Here is a 14,625-nt window from a genome sequence, read left to right on the forward strand (position 1 = left end):
AACCCTTCCTGTGCAGTAGAGGCTGGTCCATTGGGGCAAATGGGGCACTGCCCCACCAGAGTGTGGCTTTATGATCCTCTGATTCTGTAGCTCATAGCCCGCTTGGAGCTGTTAAAAGTTTGAGCAAGACTTAGTTTTGGAGCAAGCTAGGCTATTTTTGCTTCTGGGGAAGGAAGGAGCAGAAAGTCAAAATGCCATCTTGCCTCCTTGACATCACAGCCCTCCCCTTTTAAATGCATCTACAGTGGTACCTCAGGTTACATACGCTTCAGGTTACATACACTTCAGGTTACAGACGCTTCAGGTTCCAGACTCCACTAACCCAGAAATAGTACCTCGGGTAAAGAACTTTGCTTCAGGATGAGAACAGAAATCGTGCTCCAGCGGCGCAGCGGCAGCAGGAGGCCCCATTAGTTAAAGTGGTACCTCAGGTTAAGAACAGTTTCAGGTTAAGAACGGACCTCCAGAACGAATGAAGTACTTAACCCGAGGTACCACTGTATATTCTGCCTTTGATCCAAGAAGTTCACAGCAGCGTTATGTTGCGCTCCTCCAATTTCATATTCATAACAACCCTGCGAGGTAGGTCATAATGAAAATATAGGAAGGTGCTTTATGCAGAATCAGGCCATTGGTCCATTTAGCTCAGTACTGCCTATACTGGCAGTTAGCAGCTCTCCAGGACTGCACAAAGAGAGTATTTCCCAGCCTATCTGGAGATAGTGAACATGGCACTTTCTGCATATAAATCCGATCATCTACCACTGAGCTCTGGCCTAGATATTTTTGAGAACCAGGATTGTGTTGGACGGTGTGACTTATCCCCATTCCATGCTGGTGTTCCCCAAGCACTCTGTTTCCTTGGGGAGGTTCAGGAACCTGCCAGTCTTGGAAATTTAAGAGGCAGTCCCTACAGGCCTGGCTGCTTTTTTGATCTTATGCCACCTTCAGCCCATTTCCATGCTGAGGGGCCAAAGGCAACGCTCCAATCTGATTGCTTTGCAGCTGGCTTCTGTCCTGCGGGGCATTTTGACTCTGTGCCGAGAATGCGGTGGAAGGGTGTGGAAGTCCTGTGGATACAAACAGAACTGAAACCTGGGGAAGGGAGAGGCAGCCAGTTCAGACATGCAAACTGCCAACTTTTATTGTCATGACGATTACAAAACATGCCCTCTCTAAGTGGTGGCGGCTACTCATTCCAAGTCTTGCTCCCTAGAACCAAGAACTCTGGCATCAGGACCCAGGGGCAAGCAGTTTCCCCTAGTATAATGCATTTTGTAGGATATCTTCACAGATATATGTATATTTTTATGCACGCTTCACCCTAGTTCATGCATTTATATCTGTCTTGCACTCATTACTTGGCTAGAGAACTGCATAGCAAAATTTGGAGAGGTGCAAATTTTGAAGGATGGCTGCGTTTTGGTTAATTCATTGTTTTGGGAAGAGTGAATTGGGTAGGTTCACCTTCAAGTGGGAACTGAACTCCATCTCTTGTGGCACTGCAGCTTCCAGCTCAGGGTGAGTCAAAGGAAACCAGAACCTAGATGTGTGCAGGTGGGTTTTTACAGGGAAAGAAGGTACTAGTCAGTACTGGAATTCCCCTGGTCACATAGCCTTACCTGCCCACCATTCCTTTATCACTTATTTTCCATTTATTTATTTATTTTTCAATTTCTTTACTAGAAAAACAAAATTATAAATATAATATAATTTAAATATAAAACAACAATACGGACTATAACAAATGGGTGAAAAAAGAAACACCATCAAAAGACAATTTAAAAAATGTGTTTATATCCCACCTTTTTCTCCAAGAAGCTCAAGTTTACATGGTTCTCCCCTGCTCCTCATTTAATCCCCACAACAACCCTGTGAGGTAGGGTAGGGTGAGAGGCAGTGATTGGCCCAAGGCCCTCCACTGGGCTTCCTATGGTCAAACAGAGATTTGAACCCTTGGCCTCCCAGGTCCTAGTCCAACGCTCTGACCACTGCATCGCACCGGCTCTCTTTGGTATGTGCTTGAATTGAAGGGGTACAGTTAGGGTTACCCCAGAAAGCCCTAAAAACTGTTTGCGAATTCCCCCCCCCAGCCAGGCCTTGGCGTATGCATTTTAAAAACTGCAATTTCCTCTAAGACAAAAAGCACAAGCTAAGCAGTCCTCTTTGTAACAAAAACGCTGTAACAAACCTAGAGCTGAGAACAGAAAACCTTTCGGGTTCCCAGATCTAAGCAACCTTGTACATTGATTTGCAACATATTTCCGGGAACAGAACCAGGGAACGAAAAAAGCAACATTCTATGTAAGAATGTGTGAAGGGGGAGAGGGAAAAGGGGTTTGAAAAAAGGATAAAACCTGCTTGTAAAATGTTTTCGGTGCGGCCTGTCTTTTGTGAACTGAATCACACAGGTGCCTCTGCCCTTCCGGATGGCAGAATAAAACGCTCTTTCTCTGGATTAACCCCTTGGTGTCGTTTGGCTCCTTTTGTCTCTGCTCGGGTGCAACAATTATTCCTACCCATGGATTAAAAAGGCTACATATTTCTGGTGCGTTGGCCGGGAATAAGCACGTTCCCCGAGATCGAGGGACAAAGAGGTCCAGGGCGTCACTGCAAGGCGAGCAGCTCAGGATCCTGGGTCAACAGTTCCAGCGCGCATCCTGCCAACTTCGTGGGAGGGACTGGCCACCCGTTCCTGAGTGGACACGCGACAAGTGACGGAGAGAAAGAGCAACGGCCGTGCAGAAAGAAGGTACCTCGAGGAACAAGGTAAGCTCCACAGGGATAGGTGGGAGCAATAAGAGAGTCTGATCAACTCCGCCAGCAGGGTAGAAGAAGTGCCACTGGTTTTGGTATTGCCCAGAAAAGCAGCAAAAAGGGTGCTGCAGGGCGCCGGTCGAAGTCTAAGCGCTGCCGGTTATGGTTGGTTTTGTGCCCAGAAGAAGCAGTAGAGTGCTCTTGGGCCCCGGTCGAAGTCTAAGCGCTGCCGGTTATGGTTCTTTTTGTGTCCAAAAGAAGCAGTAGAGTGCTCTTGGGCCCCGGTCGAAGTCTAAGCGCTGCCGGTTATGGTTCTTTTTGTGTCCAAAAGAAGCAGTAGAGTGCTCTTGGGCCCCGGTCGAAGTCTAAGCGCTGCCGGTTATGGTTCTTTTTGTGTCCAAAAGAAGCAGTAGAGTGCTCTTGGGCCCCGGTCGAAGTCTAAACGCTGCCGGTTGTGGTTATTTTTTGGGGGGAAAGGGATTGGGGGAGGTGCATGGGTTTTTGTTTTTTTCTGAATGTGCGTGTGGGGACACTCCAGTGAATGTTTTGAGTGTGTGAGACGTTGAAAGCAACGTCCGGCCTGTGACTGAGTGAGAGAAAATAACGTTAGGAGGGCTGAGTGTCCCAGTGTCCCCAGGATCCCAGAGTCATGGGAAATAAAAGCAGTAAAACAATTCTTGAGACACCACTACAGAGCTTTCTGGAAAACTGGAAAAGTGCCATGAAAGCAGAAGAGTGGGGATGTAAACTCAAAAAAAGCAGACTCCAACATTTATGTGAAGTTGACTGGCCTTCGTATTTACCAGAATGGCCTCCTGGAGGATCCTTTGATCCAAACTTGGTCAACATTTTATGGAGTAACATTTTCAAGGCCCACACAGATCAGATTCCCTATATTTCTATCTGGAAAGCCAATGTGGATCAAAATCCCTCATGGCTTCGGAAAAATAGAATTGTGACTGCCCAAGTCAAACTGTGTTCAGTACAATTACAAGTTAAAAAGCCACCAGTTTTGCCAGTCCTGGAAGAAGAGATAATTACCCCACCACCACCATATGCAGCAACTGCGCCAAGGCAACCAAATAGGGCTGCTTCTCCGCCCAATGCCCAGACTGAGGACCCAAATGAGAAGATTCCCCCCTCTGCCCCTCCCCAACCCCCTTTTGATGCAAGCAAGGAAGGTGAAGAGGAAGGTGATGATGATTGTGATAATGATGACTTCAGAAAAACTCTAGATAAAGAGATAAGATGGACTAGGAAGCAGTCTGACAGAGTGTTCCAGTATGTAGAACCGTTTAAAAGAGTGAGCTGGATGTGGCTTCTTGGTTCTAGAAGCAGCACAATGCAAGGATGTGAATTGGCAGACAGAAAGAAACAGAGCAGAAGGCTTTGAGAGTCGCATAGGACAGAACTGTTAAAAAAGAGACAATTAAACCCAAGGGATTGAAAACCCTGGGATTACAATATTGACCATTGAGGAAATCCGCAAGACAATACGGACAATACTGATGTTGCAATTGGGGTAGCTAAAACTCCACTTTGATGGCCCCACCTCACTGACTGTACGACCCCCTGGAGTCATCCGATGTACAGGACCACAGACCTCCAAGCACCCTAAGTCAAAATCCTTCTTTCGAAGAGGACCCAGCCAAAATAATTAGGGGTTTGTCTTCAAGCAGCCAGAAAGCCAAAAATGCAAGAGGGTGTCCACGGGAGGGAAAGAAGACGCCTAGGGAAGAAGCCAGTGCACCATCTGCAGGCAAAAGAGTCACTGGAAAATGGAATGCCCATAGGCCCCACGCCCGACACACCCCACCCCCACAGGCTGGGAACAATAAGATTTCTCAAAAATGATTTCTTCTCATCTCTGTTCTTGCTAAAAGACTGTTGCAGCTAAAAGCAAGTAACAGGACATCAGCTTTTTTTTTTTCTCCTTGTGCCAGGCGCTTGGAGGTAGCTTCAGAGCGTTATCTCTTGGCTGCTATCCCAAGAGGAAAATGCTGCATTCTCACCAACCAGCTACCCTGAACCCCACACTGTCTGGATTTATGGTTCAGCCACACACAAAAAAAAAAACCAGAAGGCCAAGGGTTACCCACCCCCCTTGCCCCAAGCACTAACCTGAGGAAAGTGACTTTCTTAAAAGCAAGTGAATGCTTTCTGTGAACTTTGTCAAGTTTTTCTTTTTAGGTGCAATTTTCCTCTGAAAAAGGAGCTGCAGCATAACATAGGAATTTTGAAACTTTGATACTTTGCCAGAAGCAAGGGAACACATTGGACACTAGCAAACTTGGCAGATGAAAACTGAAATTTGCAACATGGCTTACAGGCCACGAGAGCTCTGAAATTTAGAGCACATGAATGAGACTTTTAAAAAAAAAAATCTCAGCTGGCAAAACTAAACCCAAGGAACAGAACTGTTAACCCCTTGCGAAGTTTCCTGCCAAGCATACCCTTTTTGAATTAATGTTTGCTAGGCCTATACCTTAGGTGCAAATGCTATCTGTCAATGTACAGTCGTTCTGCCGTGTGTTTCTTTTCTCTTCTCTTGACAGGTAAACCGGCTAGAGGCTGTCCTGTTTCTCTACAGCTGTTAAAGTCACCAGCATCTGTGACACCTGATCTGCACTGGACCTTCGACTCACCCCAGACGCCCAGACATCGCTCCAGCCTTGTTGGAAGAGACCCAAGACGTCCAACGCCCACCAGACGACTGAACGCCCACCACACTACAGCCCTGCTCACGTCACTCTGGAAGCTGACGTTTTGCACGGCTCAAGAATCCAGCATGGATTGAAAGAGGACATTTTCACATTTTCTTTTCTTTCCTTTTGCATAACTGAACTTTATTGAAGGTACCTGCGCCTGGTTTGCTTTACGCCACCCCTGCAGAGGAGGGTGTCTAGTGGCTCTCTTCTTTCAGCGTAATTACACCCCAGCCCACTCTCTAGCACTTACCTAAGCCCCTCCACGTGTATACAATGGCTCAAATACGACTGTGGGTCCCCGTGCTGGTATTTCTGCTGCCTTTGACCTTTGATATGCCAATACCACTCACAGTGACCAGACAACTGCTGCAATAGTGGGGGGCCCACCACACATATAATAAGTGGATTCAGGTTGCTGAGATGGTTGCGTTCTCTGCAAATCGGACCAATTGTGCCGTTTGCACTCTGGCCCCTGTAGATGCTCTGGGAGGAATGCCACTCCTCCCTGTGCCTTGGAATGAATCCTTGGTTACAACTCCACTTGTTGCCTTCCAGCCTCTGGGCAACCATTCTTCTTTATGGAATCATTCCGTCCCTTTCCAGGTTCACAGGATCACTGGCTGCCTTTGTGTCAACAAATCAAATGACGCCAGTGACGCTCAGACCTATGTGGGCACTTCCCACTGTGATCGTACCTTCCCAGCCCCAACTGACATGCCTGAGTCTGACTGCATGCCTGGCCCGCTTGCTGACAAGCACCATATCTGCCCATGGTCAGGACGTTTACTGGGTGTGTGGCAGAAAGGCCTATCATGCCCTCCCAAGAGGATGGTATGGGGTCTGTTTTCCAGCCTACTTAATACCCCCCATGTGGATTCCTGACCAAATACCCTCTGCACCCCCTAGAAGGAGGCGTTCGGCTGACCTGGCAACACTTGCAGGTGGCAGCTCCCAGGATTGGGGCCAAAATCAGTGGCCTCCGGAAAGGATACTGGCCCATTATGCGCCAGCCTCCTGGAATCGGGGAGAGAAAATCTCTGGGGCAAGGGGGCCAATCTATAACTTGAACCGCATAATCAGACTCCAGGCAGTGGTAGAGATTGTTGCTAACACGACAGCCACGGCCCTTAGGCTAATTGCCACGCAATTGGATGAGACACGCAATGCGTTTCTCTCAGTCCGATTAGCGTTGGACTTTCTCCTGGCGCAACATGGCGGCTTTTGTGCAGCATTAAATCTCACCGGTGGGGCCTGTTGCTTTAACATCTCTGATCATGGTGAGGCCATTCGCAATTTGGCAGCAGGACTTGAAACAGTGGCCCATATTCCTACCCAAACTTGGGAGGGATGGGACATGTCATGGCTTGACTGGTTGCCAAAACTAGGATGGGTAAAAGGACTGTTTTTGCTGCTGCTTGGCCCACTTTTCATTTTGCTAATTTTTTGCTTTTCTGTACCTTGCTTGCTGCAATGCTTGCATACAATGACACGCAATATGATTTCTCGCATGCTTCGCCCCCAGATTATAGCTCTGACCCGAGAATATCAGCCTGTGCCTTCCTGGGACGAGCCTTTTTGAGAAAAAGGCTGTCCAAAATTGAGAGGTATGGAATGAAGGGGTACAGTTAGGGTTACCCCAGAAAGCCCTAAAAACTGTTTGCGAATTCCCCCCCCCAGCCAGGCCTTGGCGTATGCATTTTAAAAACTGCAATTTCCTCTAAGACAAAAAGCACAAGCTAAGCAGTCCTCTTTGTAACAAAAACGCTGTAACAAACCTAGAGCTGAGAACAGAAAACCTTTCGGGTTCCCAGATCTAAGCAACCTTGTACATTGATTTGCAACATATTTCCGGGAACAGAACCAGGGAACGAAAAAAGCAACATTCTATGTAAGAATGTGTGAAGGGGGAGAGGGAAAAGGGGTTTGAAAAAAGGATAAAACCTGCTTGTAAAATGTTTTCGGTGCGGCCTGTCTTTTGTGAACTGAATCACACAGGTGCCTCTGCCCTTCCGGATGGCAGAATAAAACGCTCTTTCTCTGGATTAACCCCTTGGTGTCGTTTGGCTCCTTTTGTCTCTGCTCGGGTGCAACAATTATTCCTACCCATGGATTAAAAAGGCTACAGAATCCCTCCTGAAAAATACTCAGAGACTTTAGAATTTAAGATTGCAGGAGAGGGGTGGCCCTGAAAATGGAAGACCTTTGAAGCAAAAGTGTGGGAGGAAAAAAAGGGAGGGAGCAAATTAAGTATTTAATAATCTCCACTGTCACCAATTTTAAACTCTCTTACTTAATTTTATATGACGGGGCTTCTAGGTTGTGGAAGTATTTTAAATTGCTGTTTTAAATGATAGTATTTTGTTAGAATGTGATTTTTGTAGGTTTTTTTTGGGGGGGGGTGGCATAGAAATGTTTAAGAACCCAGGACCCTACTGGATCAGGCCAGGGGCCCATCTAGTCTAGCATCCTGTTCCCACAGTGGCCTTGGGAAACCCTTGAGCAGGACCTGACAGCAACAGCACTCTCCCCTCCCTCTGGTTTCCAGCAACTCACCCAAGTTGGTGACCATTTTCAACAATGCATATGTAAATAAAGGCAATAAAATGGATTTTAAAGCTTCAAAGTGGTTTGAGTGATGTCTTCTCTCTTCATCCGTTTTTTTGACAGTTGTAATAAGTTTGCCAAAATTTTACTCATAATTGATTAACCGACATGGACCTCACTTTGTTAGTTAATTGAGCTGAGCTCTTCCTTGGCTCTAGTTCCTCAATTCCCATAAAATTACCTTGCTTTATACCCTAACGCCAAGTCTTTTCTCTGCACCCATGTAACGATTATGCCTAACTTACTTTGCACACATCCATTGACGTACCTGGGCCTTACCTTGTTAATTAAGCTGGAGAGGAGCTGGGTGAAAAAATGCTCCCCAGATCTGAATATTTGGCAGTTGCAGAAGTAATTTTGGGGCTCATCCAGATGACCTATTTATTCCGCATTCATCCTGAATTGGACCCACCCTATTCATGTGAGTGTAATTTGTTTTAACTGTTTTTAATATTGAATTTTAAATTGTTGGAACCTGCCCTGGGACCTGCTGGGGGAAGGGTGGGTAATAAATTTAATAATAATAGTATATTAAAGTAAAATATGCTTGCACAACACTTATGTGAAGATGACTAGTGATGAGGGAGGAAGTCAATTCAGTTCACATTTAAAGGAGAGCTTACCTAATTTGCACTTTTGAAAACAAGATGCAAACTGAAACACACTCATCCCTCAAAATTTGCACTTCTCTGAACTTTGCAATGCATTTTTCCAGCCAATTAATGTTTACAAAAATTGATATACTAGTGTAGAGTGACCATAAAAATGCATACATTCATTTTTTTAAAAAATGAAAATAATTCATTATATAAGGGGAAATCGCTTTGCAAAGATGTGTCTGTAAAGAGAAATTCAGACTAAAATGTTGAGGAATTTTCCAGAGAACTTAAAAAACAACAATGCAAACTGTTGCAAAAATGTGGAAAACTGAATTTAAGATTTGAAAAATGAGAAACTGGAACTGACAGATTAAGCCATCCATAGGCACTTTCATCGCTGGATGCCTCCAGACTAGACTGTGTAACTATATGACAAACAATGTGAGATATGAAATTATTCCAGATTATGGGGCAACTCAGAGCCTTGTTTCTCAGGCTGTCTCTGGACTGTCACTATTTTGCAGAAGTGATTCAAGTGCATACTAGAACTTTAGCGTTGCAGTTATAAAGTGGATTAAAGTACTCTGTACCCCCTAGCACAACACATCCACTTTTAAAAAAACAGCTGGTTTTTTATGGTCTGGAAAGTAATGAGGAAATGGGCCGAAAAGTGTGGTATGAATGAATAATGGGAAGCCATATAAGCACCCCACAAGCAAAGCAGGATGAATGCTCATTGCCATATAACCTCCCCAGAAATAAATCAGAACAAATACTCAGTGAAGACTGGACCAAGGCTGGATCTACACACAGGGGAAAAACGCTGTAAATAAGTAATAAATTAGATCATCATGACAAAAGCAAAGCAAAACAAAACAAAAACAACCCTATGTAAAATCACATAGACAAAGCTTTTGCTCTGCAGTTCCATCTGGTGTTTTATCTTTACAATGGAGTTACAACGATATAACTGACTGAGTGTAGCTGAGTCCCTAGTCTAACCACTGTGTCATGTTTGTGCAAGCAAATCAAGATGGATGCTGAATAAACAAATAATCCAGAAGAGCCTCATTTTAACTGCAGAAACCTAAATATCTAATATGCACTTAAATCCCCATTGCAAAATAATGGCAGTCTGGAGGCAATGCTGCTCTCTCCAGATAGCTTTGCTTTCAAAATCTGAGGAAAGAACCATCCTTTGTTTCTTTCGATAGCATTCCTCAGAAGAAGAAGAATGAAAACTTAGAAGAGTGAGAGTTATATGGACGCTTTCTAGAGCTAGTTTACTGCCTAAAATGATGGAGAGGGCAGGTCGTAGCACATGTCCGAATCTGCAACATAGCCTGTTTGTTCTGTCTCCTGTTTATGTTCTCAGACCAGACCCTAAGAAGGCCCCCCCTCCCTGCAGTCCTAGAGGGGCCCCTCTGCCTCCCCATTCTGAGGTTAGCTGTGCCTGCCAGATCTCTAATGATAGCCTTTGCAGTGGTGAAAAGCAAGAGGACAGGGGGAGTTTTGGTGAGGTCTAAATGTAGCCTGAGCCATAAATGTAGGGTTTGGGGAGGGAAAATGTGGAGGGGAACTGCAACTCAGCTGAAGAGCACTTTAGCAGATTTTAGTTTAGAGGAAGGGTAACACACCCAGAAATGCAGCCCCAGCTACAGCTGTGCACACAATTCTCATAGACCTAAATGAGTTGATTCTTTGGGACATTTACACTCCGACTTTTCTCCAAGGAGCAAAAGGCAGCATACATTGTTGTTGACTGTTCCCCTTATCTTTGATGTAGGTTGGGCAGACAGACAGGGGCTGGGTCAAAGTCGCCCAGTGAGCTTCAAGGGCAAGTGGGGATTTGAACCTGGTTCTCCCTATTCCTAGGCTGACAGCCTAACCACTATACCACACTGTCATCTGGGCACTGCTACAGATCAGGCCCTCTCTCTCAGTCCAACCAATTGTGTTTCAGCCATGAAGAAAAGCCTCTCCAACAGATCATAGGGAGCAAGCAGGAAGGTGCAGAATTCAGTATTTCAGGTATCCCTGGCCTGAGCCATTAGGGCAGGAATGGGGAACCTCAGGCCCCCAAGATTTTTCCTAGGCCATGTCTCCCCAGGTTATAGTCCTCACTGTTAGGATATTTCCGTTTCACCTTAAAAGGGAGCAGGATGTTTGTGTCACAGCCTGCGCATTTCCTGTTTCACAGGATGTTTCTGTTGTGTCTTTGTTTTCGTTTCTCTCTCTCTGCCGGAGACACTGAAGCAGGAAGTCATGTTTTTCTTTGTTCTGACCAACGCTGAATAAACTTGTAAATAATGCTCTCCTGGGTGCATCTTTCACTGTGCATTATCTGCTGATAAGAGCGTGCATCGGCTCTGGAATGTGGGAAGCTATTTCTGGAGCTCCTGTCGCTAATTGCTGATACTGCGTGTCTACGGGAGATCGATGGACGTCCGGAGACGACGTGGAGTCATGATGGACTTTGTCTCCCTGGCAGTATCCCAACACTCACAAGCCCTGCTTCACATCTTCTCAAGTGCTTTTTCCTGGGTGGGATGCATCTTTGAACGGTGAGAACACTTTTTGCTTCATTGGATAGCGAGATTGCGACTGTACGCAGAAACCTCTGGTGTTTGTGCACAAAGAAAAGAAACACACCTGTTGCTCCTCCCAATTTGCCCCCTAAAAGGCTCCCCATGAGAGAAGGTGACTGCCTTTTAGCTGGAACAGCAGTAGGACTTTAAAAGTAATCATGCTGACAGCTTAAATTGTGCCAGAAACCAAACAGAGTTTGTTGGAGGAAGGATAGCATAAAGTGTAAGAAATAAATATTATTTCTCATCCTGCCATGAAAAGATCCACTGTCGGCGCCTTAAACAAACTATTGTTTCCAGGGTGCTTTTGGGGGAAGCCATAACTATTTAAAGCAGTATAATACTGATTTAAATATATAATGCAGATTGGGCCATTGCCTCCATCTCTTCTGCAACAGGCTGTTGAGGAAATCAGTAATGCTGGGCACCGCTTTCTCCGAGATCCTTCTCTACCATGGCTGATCTTCTCGTTGCAATACTCCTAGGACATTTCTGAGGGATCACAGGGCTTTTTGGAATATTGTTTGAAAATCCCAGGAGAATCAGAGCTGTTAATTTAAACGAATGCCCCCGAGACAGAGGCAGACACATTCTGTGTGGGTGTGTGCATGTTTCTGTATGCAAGGGGGCGAGTCGGAGGCAGACGCAGAGGCACATAAAAGCTATTAAAGAAATAACTGCAATGAAATCAGACTTTCTAATCAGCACTAAAGAATGTGCCTGTAGTTGGAAAGAGAGAGAAAGGGCTTAAATTAAAACACTTAGTGCTCCTGACTACAAAGGGATTCCACACTCATAAACAAATCCCCCAAACTCCAGCTAACGTTCGTCATGTTGCCATGTTTTTTTAAGGATGAAAAATTGGAATACTGACAAGCTTCTGCTGCAACTGACTAGCATGCTTACCAACTTTTCAACATGTCTCTGTAGAAGCCTGATAGGCATATATTAGCCACAGTAGCGGACAGTGTGGCGGGGTGGTGGCACTAATCTGACTTCCCAACACCTAAGTCACTGCTCCTTACTGGGGAGGAGCAGGGAGGAAGCAGGGAGGACAGTGCGGTGCGAACATACAAACAGAGCCTCTCTGGCTCTCCTGCCAGTGTGTTTGCACTGCATCAACTTCTCCTGACACAGTCTCTCCCCCCTCTCCTCCCTGGGAAGCAGCAGCAACTCAGCCGTTGGGAGGTCAGATGAGCTCCATCACCCCACCACACTGCCCACTCCTGATTAGCAGGTGATATTAGGGGTGTTCAGTTTTTACATTCAACCAGTGGACAATCTGCATTCCTGTGAACACAAACAGCTGAGTTTTATGAATCAACAAAAATAGACTCTTTCACACACACACTTGTACATGTGTAGAGATGGCTTGTACCTGTGTTCAGCATAACATGTGAACAAGATTAATGAGTGGGCTGGCCCACTCATGAGGCAAGGTGGGGCAGGATCCACAGGAGCAGCAGATCCTCATGCAGGATTTTTATTCCCCCCTCGTTACTGATGTAGCTATTCACTCATTCCTTCTTACCTGGTGGGGGCAGCATTTTGTGGTTCACCTCAAGTGCCAAAATGTCTCATAGAATCATAGAGTTGGAAGAGACCGTGAAGATCATCTAATCCAACCCCCCGCAATACAAGAATGAATATGCAGCTGCCCCATACGGGGATCGAACCTGCAACCTTGGTATTATCAGCAACATGCTCTAACCATCTATCTCAGGCTGGTTCAGTCTGAGGCTCAAGTTGCTATTAAAGGCATGCAGGGCCACCCCATGAAGCAGTTGTCGGTGGGGGCAGTCCTGGAGGCATGTGCAACAATGCAGGGCAAAGAAGCAACATGAGGTTTCTTACACACCTACACATATATATCTCAGTCTCCTTGGTTGTTATTCTTTCTTCCCCAGGGCAGAGTTGTCCCCCCCCCTTCCTATCCCCTGGCTGTGAGTATTTATGTGGCTGGCACACACCAAAGTAATGCTGGTGTCTCCATAGATCATCCCCACAGCCATAAAAGCTGGCAGAATGAAATGAGTTTAGTGCACGGGGATGGGGAGGGGTGGGGGGAAGAAGACGAGAAATGATTGAAAATGTTGCAGATTGGTCCAAGGCCTTGTCTCACTCTTGCAGGGAACGGCTCCCCTCTCTCATCATCTGCCGATCCCAGGGCGGCTCTGCCTCCTCTCTGCTCCTGATTAAATCGGTCTCTGCAGCTTTTTACATATTTATTGGGCCACCAGGGAAGTGGGGTGGGAAGAAGGAGGGGTGTGCGATGTTCCTTGGGTAGCCTCTAAACATCGCAAGGACACATCCATTTGTCCTGAGGATGGAACGGCTCCAAGGTCTTTCTTACAGGCTCCCCGTGTAAAACAATAAATAAGTAAATAAAACAATAAATAAAACAATAAATAAATAAATAAATAAATAAATAAGAAAAACCATTACAGATGCAGGGATTAATCTGATTAGATCAAAAGATCTTGAGAAAAATAGTTACAGGAGTGAGCTGACCTACTCCCCTTACACAGCAGCCCTATACATGTGTTTGCAGAAGTTAAGTCCCATTGAGTGTGGTGGAGGCAATGCTCAGCGAAGGGGATGGAGCACTGCAGCCTTACAGTTGCTTAGGCTTCAGCCAGCCATCATTGGTTTGTTTACCCCTCAACCAGCTGAAGTTTCCAAAAGGCAGTTTTATGTAGTATGGGGTGGGGGAGAAATTCAGTTCCTATTTAAAGGCGAAGCTAATTCACACTCCCCCCCAAAACAACAACAACATGCAAACCAAAACATAGCCATCCCTCAAAAGTTTGCGCTCCTCCAAATTTTGAAGTGTGGTTTTCCATCCAGCCAATGTGGACAAAAATGCATATACCAGGGTAAAGTGTGCAGTTTAAAAAATGCATATCTTAGTGAAAGTAACTTACGAAAGTGCATTGTATTAGGGGCAAAAATGGAAAATTGCATATAAATATGTGCATCTTAGGAGAAGTTCGCATTAAAATACTGAGGGGTTTTCATGAAAACAACAATGCAAACTGATGTGGAAATGTGGGGACCTGTACTTAAGACTAGAAGAATGAGAAACTGGGAGAAACAAAAAATGACAGATTTGCCTATTTCCCATTTCAACTGTTCTTCATTGGACAGTCCTCTTTTCCAGGCGGGGTGGCCATGGACCCTACTTTACAGAGGACAGAACCTGGGCAGAGAGTGGACTGGCCCCTATAAAGGAGGACACCCAGACACCCAATGGCTATATTTTAATGCACAGAGTTCCAGGCATCGGTTTGTTGTTCATGCTGCCATTCCTATTTTTAAGACTGGTATCATTTTCCTACACTGCAGCCGTCTCCGCTAAAGAGAGTTATC

Source organism: Podarcis tiliguerta, assembly GCF_965153285.1.
Source record: "Podarcis tiliguerta genome assembly, chromosome: 8".
Taxonomy (NCBI): domain Eukaryota; kingdom Metazoa; phylum Chordata; class Lepidosauria; order Squamata; family Lacertidae; genus Podarcis; species Podarcis tiliguerta.